Here is an 8,288-nt window from a genome sequence, read left to right as displayed (position 1 = left end):
ACAGTGGTGGAGAAATCAGAAAAAGGCCACATATGGGTTTACTGACTGGAGAAGGTTGATGCAGCTGTTGACACCCCATTTTGCAACCCACATTTAACCTCACATGGAAGGTAAAAGTATAATTTCGCCTTGGAAATATGCATTTTAATTCTGGTCACTAAATCCTTAATCTCACTTCACCAAAATGATCATGATGTTGTAACAATCAACTCGATTGGTCATAAAACCTAATTGAACCATCAGATTGAAAGTTATCATCAAATCAAATTTTAATAACCGAGATGCACTATTACAAAGTGAGTCCGACTATATATGATTATAAACAATTGATTCCAATTGGTTATAATTATAATCAATTTGAGATTAATGATGTGTCATAATTCGATTAGTTAGGACTACATTTTATGGTGAGGTTATATACACCTAATTAATTAGATAGATAAACATTAATTATTCAATAAGTAATTTGTGCAATTATCTTTTAATTAGGGTAAATTTGGAACCAATTAAGTTTGAAATGGGAGTGATTGGAGCCATTTAATGCTAATTATGAGCTAATTTGGAACCAATTAAGTTTGAAATGGGAGTGATTGGAGCCATTTAATGCTAATTATGAGCTAATTTGGGATCTATTAATGTTAATTATGCTGAAATCATTTTCTAACAAATGACCTCTGCTCACCATTTTATCGATATATCTCATAATATTTTGAATCTGTGAATGAGGTTAATTTTCCCAAAAACTAGACATCCAGGGCTTCAATTTGAGCACAAGAACAAGACAATTCCGATCATAATTGAGTCAAATATGATTTTTCGAAGTTGGCTCTACAGACTGTTATAACAGCTACGGGAAAACTGAATTTTGGCTTACTCCTTACTCCCATCAATCTCTACATTTAACGTACCAGATTTCCCCAAAGGCTAAAATAAGGTCTAGGTTCATGATTCTTTGTCAACCCTCATTAAATGACATTCCATTCATATTTCCTCAACCACTACTATATAAATCCCCTCACTCCTTCATTCCAAGACACAGAAACCCCCTCTCTTTTCCTCTTTTGAGTTCTAGGAAGTTGAGTAGTCTTGTCATATCTTGGTCTTCTTGAGACTCAAGGTATTGAGTGAGGCTCACTCTTCTTCTCCTAATTCTTCTTTTCCTCCACCCTTAAGACCTCCCTTAAGAGTCTTCTCCTCCACCATATGGATCTTGTATGAAGGTATAATCTCTTTCCCTAATTATTTTTTTTGTGTTGCCATGATGAGAGTTTAAGATTAAAGCATTATAATAATCATTTAAATTCCCTTGAATATGTTTGAATATTCTTAATTGTTCTTATATGTTCTTCACATGTTCTTGGTAATTCATCACATGTTCATGCATAACACTAGTTTCAATCTTAAATCCACATAAAAAACATGAAAAAGATGTTTGTTTAATAATTCTTTTAAATTTTTGAATCTAGGATATCACCATCCACACACATTCACTAGAATTTATTTTTCAATCTAAATGAAATACTTAATAAATGGAATTATGGTTTATCACATGCACACACAATGAATTCAACATGCAAATTGATGGATAACATATTGGATGATGTGATATGAATGTTGGCCACCATAGTCTAGAAGACCGGTTTCACCGGGTAAGGTGGGTGCCTAACACCTTCCTACCTTGTAACATAGCCTTCGAGTTTAGATCAAGGTTGATAGACCAATGTGTATCTTTATAATTTTCAATTTCTAGATTGTAACTACGAAACAAAATTATGTATTTTATCTTAGATTGTATCTAGGACCAAAACCATATAATTTTTCTATGATCAATGTAAATTTAATTGAAAATTAATAAAATGAGGAATTTTTCAATTTCAGTTTTCTTATTTATCCCAATAATTAAATAAGTAGCGACTCCATTATAAAACCCTTAATCTAAACGGGAAAATATAACTAGTCAAACTTCCATTTTGAGAGACAATAACACGACTCCACCAATTCACGTAGATTTGGCCCAACATCCTATAAAATGGGTCGGGGGCGCGGTCTCTCACGGTAGCGGAGAATACTGAAGAAAACAAGATTGCAAGATGCCAAAAATGTTAGAGCAGTGACTCTAATACCATATTAGAAATACTGAATGAATAGTATTGTATTTCATAGAGAATAAAATATACATGAGTGTCTTTATATAAGAGGCAAAGTGTGTAGTGTGCTATACAAGCAAACAAGGTGGGCCTAAGGCCCACAACCCTATTACACGTTAACAATGTCAATAGTTGTAGACTTGTAGTGCTCTTTGGCTATATTCTCACAATCTCTCTCAATTCCTCTTTCCTTTTTATGAGCATTAGGTCACCAGGTATGTGAGCTCAAACAACAGTTTTCAGTATTTAAATATTGAGCACTGTGAGCCCAAAAAAATATGTGTTTGGTAACAATGTTTAATTTAGAGTATTTGAGTCAAGGATATCAATTAAAGTGCTTAAACACTATATATTGAGAACATATTAGGGCAATTTTCAGTTTTTAAGTAACGTTGTTAAATGACACTATATTATTAGGAAAACTATGGGACCCACACAAGCTGAGACAAATAAAAAAAGGACTCCTCTCTCTCTCTCTCTGCTCTATTTGTTTACTTTATGGGTTCCTCATCACTTATTTGAGTTGATTCTATTAAATTAAAAATTAGGGGAGCTCAAAAGAATGAAGCATTGAAACCCATATAACCCACCCATAAAAGAAAGAAACCCATGAAACCCATAAGCTTTGTTTTTGGTTTGGCAATATTTGGTTATATATCAAAAGAACAAAACCCATTTCTCTCTAATTTTGTTTTAATTATATTTTTAGGTAATATTAGGTTATTTTGTTTTTGGTTGGGGTAATGTGACGGTGATTTGATATTAAGCTCAACATTGTGTATTGTAATAGTTTAAAGAGTAATGAAGGAGATGGAAGAAGATACAAAAGAGAGGGGAAAGAGTTGTTGGGTGAGAGAGTCTCTCTCTTAAAAAACAATTAATTAAAATCACTACTCATATCACAAAAGTTACAAAATTTTCTTTAAAAAAAACACATTGTGGGGATAAAAAACAAACACTCTTAATGGCGGTGACTAAGTGGATGATTTACACAATTAATTTATAAGAACACAGGGGTAAAAATTCCTTAATAGAAGATCTAAACAACTAATTACAAAGTGATAAGGAACAAAAAGGTTGTTTATTGATATAGAAACTGCTTTCCCGAGGTACAAACTATTGGGTTGAAAGCTAAAAACTCTTAGACCTATTCTGCTATTACAATTTTCTCTCTCTTATTCTTCTCTAAGTCTTATCTCTCAATTTTTTGGAACCTCCTTTCCTGCTGCACCTCCCCTCCTTTTATAGGCATTTTTCCCTTCCTTCTCTCCTCAGCTAGACTATTTCCAGTTGGATTCGGGGGATACTTGTCCCATCACCCCTTTGCTATGTCATTCTTTCATAATGAAATAAGACTTTTAAGGGTGTCTTCACTGTTCAGGCCAGTCAATCAACATTTAATGTGAAAGATATTAGGTTGAAAACATCTCATTAATGCGGAGGTGACTACCTCTGTGGTCCTTATCTCTTCAAGGCGTTTCCCATGGTGAGTTTGATGACGGTGGCATCTCGAGCCAGAGGGGAACTAGTTACTTGCAGTTCCTTGCATATCTGCTCTAGGAATAGCCTTGCTTAGTACCTTGGTAAGGAACCGTGGTTATGGTAGCTAGGTCGCGGGATCTACTCCTTGGAGTTGTCCTTTATTCCTCAAGCTTCTTCACTTATATCCACATCTTTGGGCCGGACCCATCTTTTAAGATACGATTTGTTGGGCCTTTGGTTCTTGGCCCAAGCTCGAGTTCATCCCCCCCACACACACTCCTACCAAACACTTAATTGTGTTTCTTCAATTTTGAAAATATGTTACTAGACACATGGTACCAAAACAATTTTTTTTTTTTTTTTGGTATTATGTATACTTTAAATACGTGTTTTCACAACATTTTTTTTTTTTTAAATTACACATTATTTTGAAAATCAATACCTAAACACCACAACCAAATGAGCCATTAGTATCTAGATTGGTAAAAGCTAAATTTTAGCAATTTAGTACTCCAAAGTCCAAACCACAAAAAAAAAAACACCAAACAACCAAATTTTTATATCTAAATTTTTTTATACATTTTGCTACAGTAATTTGTTACTTATACAAGTTACTATTTAGTGAGCGTAAACTTAACTTTACGTATTTTATTAATTCTGAGTTCTGTATAGGGTCGGCTCAATGAATTTGGGGACCCTAGATGAAAACTTTAAACAGGGCCTTCTATTATATTTAATTATAAATTCATATATATTTTTTAATTAAAATTTATTTTTCTTGCTTTTTAAGTGGCAAAATTACTAATTAAGTTTTTGCATTCAAGTTCCGCTAACATTTCATTTTCAATTGATAATATAGCTAATCCACTTAATCTTTCATGGGATATAGTTGATCTTAAATAGGATTTTACTAATTTTAATTTTATAAAGCTTCTTTTTGCGGATGCAACTGTAATAGGTATAGTTAGTAAATTTCTGAAAGCAATACATGCATTTGGAAAAGATTCTAGCCTCTTTATATAATTTAGTACATTAATTGGAGAGTTTTCATTTCTTTGCAAAACTTCTTTTAAAACTTTTAGTTCTGAAAATAAATCTAAGCAACCAATATCAGAATAAGTTTCATGTGTGAGAAAACATTCAAGATTAAGACAATTTTTTTTCAAACTATTATCATCTAGTGATTTTAGTTTTTCAATATTAATTAAAAAACCAAAAATATTTTCATATATTTGAAATTATTAAAATTAATATTAATACAAAGGAAATAATTCTAAATTTATAATTTTGTTATCAACACTCTTTTTTTATGTAGGATTGTAGCAATAAACCTTTTTTTTTTTTTTGAGCAAAATGTGTAGGACTAGTCCATACCTCTAAATCTGATTTAAAAAATAAAAAAACGTGTAGGACTAGGATCCATGCTTTAAGTGGGTTCCATTCCATAGTCTTCTAGTAAATACTAAACTTGATCTATTAAGACCAGCCCACTATCCATCCATACCACTAAATCTGATTTTTTTTTTTTTTTTTTTTTAAAAAAAAACAACGTGTAGGACTAGGATAAATTCTTCTAGTGGGTTCCATTCCATAGTCTTCTAAAAAATACTAAAGAAATCAAGATTAAAGAGTAAAAAAAAAAGTAAAGAGTACAACAAAAGTTAAGCCAAAAAGGGCAATGAAAACCCAACAGTAAAGATAATTCCATGAAGAAGATCAAAGAGACAGAGAAGAGAAAACAAAAAACGAACCTGAAATGAAGATTTATGAACACACCAAGTCTATTGCCAACACCAATTGATGAGTAAGGCAACTAAAAAGAGTGTTTTTTTTTAGAGTCAAGATGGAGAGAGTGAGTGTTTTTTTCTTGTTCTTTTTTTCTGCCTTTTGTTACTTGTCTATTCTTTATTTTTTCTACCTTTTGTTATATTTTCTTCTGCATTTCGTTACTTGTATATTGAGAAAATCAGTGTCTATCTTTCTCTCCCTCTCTACATTTCAAGTAATAAACATAGGTTTTCTTAATGAAATGTGGTACAAAGGTTTGATCTAGAGAATACTTGGATGTGGTGATTTTTTTTTCCTAAGAAAGCTAAAGATTTGGTGATTTGATTGGACTTCATGTCATTTCAGTTTTTTTGTTTTGTGAAAAACGATTAGAAATAACTTGTTTCTTCTCAATTTTTAATAAGGGGCTTAAATAATTTGAGCGGGGCTTTAAATCTTTTAGGCGGGCCTTACTTCTTCTTTTTTTTTTTTTCATACGAGAAAGCAACATTATATAATATATTAGTACTATTGGGGGCCCTTTTACAAGTGGGGGCCTTAGGCGGTGGCCTAAATGGCCTATAGGTCCAGCCGGCCCTGGACTTCTGTATCTCTCTCTCTCTCTCTCTCTCTCTCTCTCTCTCTCTCTCTCTCAGTGTGTTGCTCTCTCTTTCTCTGGTAGATGGCGACACTTGAAGATTGAAGGTGGCGATGGTGGATGGCCATGTGTCGCTGGGTTTTGCTTGCCATTTTTTGATGAGTTGTTTTAGTGGTTCCACGGTGGTTTTGGGTTTGCCGCAATAGGACATGGGTTGTGGGTTGGTTTCAATATTTCAGTGGTGTTATTTAGGTGGTTGGTGGTGCTAGGCTTTGGTTTTGATAGTTGCATTGGGTTTGAATCAGAAGTTTAATACATGGAATGAATTATATGCTTGCTCTTGTATGTATGTTGATTGGGATGCCATATAATTTATGGTGCAGTTGCAATATAGTATTTCTAATTTTTGAAATTCGGTCTATAGTTTTGCAATTGCATAGTTGGTTCTCTCTATTGTTGGATATGGCTGTATAGTAAGGTGCCATGTAAGAGCACTAGCAATAGTAGTGTTAAATAGCTATATATCTATTTTTAGCACCACTAAATATCAAAATGTACCCTGCAATAGTCGCCAAAGCTATATTTTTTGGCTCCACACACATAACTATTTTTGGCTGTGTACTGTAACTGAAAGGTACAAAAAAAAAAAATTATTGGTGCGTTCACACTACTTTTTATTATTTTACTATTTTACAAGCTCTCTCACTCTAAACTTGCAGACAACAATGGCGAACCCAAGTCTATATGTTCTTCTACCTTTCACTTTTTTGCTTCTCATCCTCTATTTCCTTTTCTCCCAAGCTTCGAAAAACCCAGATTTGGAACCTCTCTTGGCATTCAAAGCCTCTATAAATAAAGCAAACAAGCTTACAACTTGGAACTCCACCACCAAGCCTTTCTGTGCATTCACACTATTTTTTGGCAACAAGACTTGCTGGGAAACGAAGGGAGAGAAGTGAGAAGTGAGAGTAGAGAGTGGAGAGGCACGGCATTGAGATAGAGAGAAAGAAAGAAATTAATAAAATAATGTAGTAGATATATTATTTTATTGTGTTGAAAACTAAAATAGATCCACCGATACTAGATGTTTTGTAAAGTGAGTAGGTAAAATAGATGAAGTAGTTTTTTGTGATGCCAAATAGCTAAAAGAAATAGCACCATTGCTGTGGATGCTCTAATAAGATGAAAAGAGAGAGCGAGTTTGATCATTGTGTGAAGTGATCAAGTTTATAGTGGTAGTAAAGAGCTGCAAAATTTGGTATGGAATGAATGACATATAACATGTGGCCTAATCTCTGTTGATTTTTAATTAATAATGTTTATATGTGAAGAGTGCTGTCTCTTTTCCATATAATCTCAAGGTAGAGATACCCGAGCAATTAATGTTGTTTTTGGCTCAAATTATCCACAAGGATAACCATTTCGAGATTAATGCTTACACATATTTACTTTAGTATATGAAGGGATAAAATGAGATTTGGGCTTAATTCCCATCTTGCCAATAACCTCTCTATTTTTTAGTTTGTCATAATACTTGTAGTGATGTGTAATAGTATTGTTATAAATTGGAAGTGGTTATGAGTGGGTTGATTTATAAGCTTAATGGGTCTTACAAAATTTTCTACCCAAATTAATCTATTTTATTAAGTCCTTTAATCTGATTTAGTTAAAGTTTCAAAATTCATTACGGGATATTAATTTGATGGGTTGGAGTTACTAATGTTAATAATGGATTAGATAAGGAGTTCTTTACGAATTTAAAAGGTCCAAATGGCCAGTCCAATTTTGCGTATTATCACTAACAATTTTAAGGAGATTAAAAAACTTTGGAGCATTGAGAATCAATGACAGTAATCTCAACAAGCCCTCAAATGAAAAGCAATCTTAGAGGTGAGAAATTATGAGTTTGAGGTAAGGTATCTCTTAAGTTATTCAGTAGATTGATACCATATAAGAAATTGTTATGACCTAAATACATGTGTGTATATATAATTTGAGTCAAAATTATATGTCAATTTGTGTGCATGACATATAGTATTATGTGTATATATAACAAAGATGTTTCTCCCTCTATGGTCACCAGCATGGTACCGGGTAATGCGCCTCCGATGATAAAGTCAGACGTTGAGAGAGAGAGAGAGAGAGAGATAGATAATAAGAATAGAGAGTGTATTCAATGTATGTATGTACCTTCTCTTGGTTCCAAGGTGGTTTATATAGATCTCTGTCTTTCTAGCAGTTGGAGGCCTTCAATGGTGGCCTTAATGGCTTTGATAACACCTCTGGTGGTTTAA

This window comes from Quercus lobata, chromosome 9 (genome assembly GCF_001633185.2).
Source record: "Quercus lobata isolate SW786 chromosome 9, ValleyOak3.0 Primary Assembly, whole genome shotgun sequence".
Taxonomy (NCBI): Eukaryota; Viridiplantae; Streptophyta; class Magnoliopsida; order Fagales; family Fagaceae; genus Quercus; species Quercus lobata.
Note: the sequence above shows the minus strand (reverse complement) of the source record.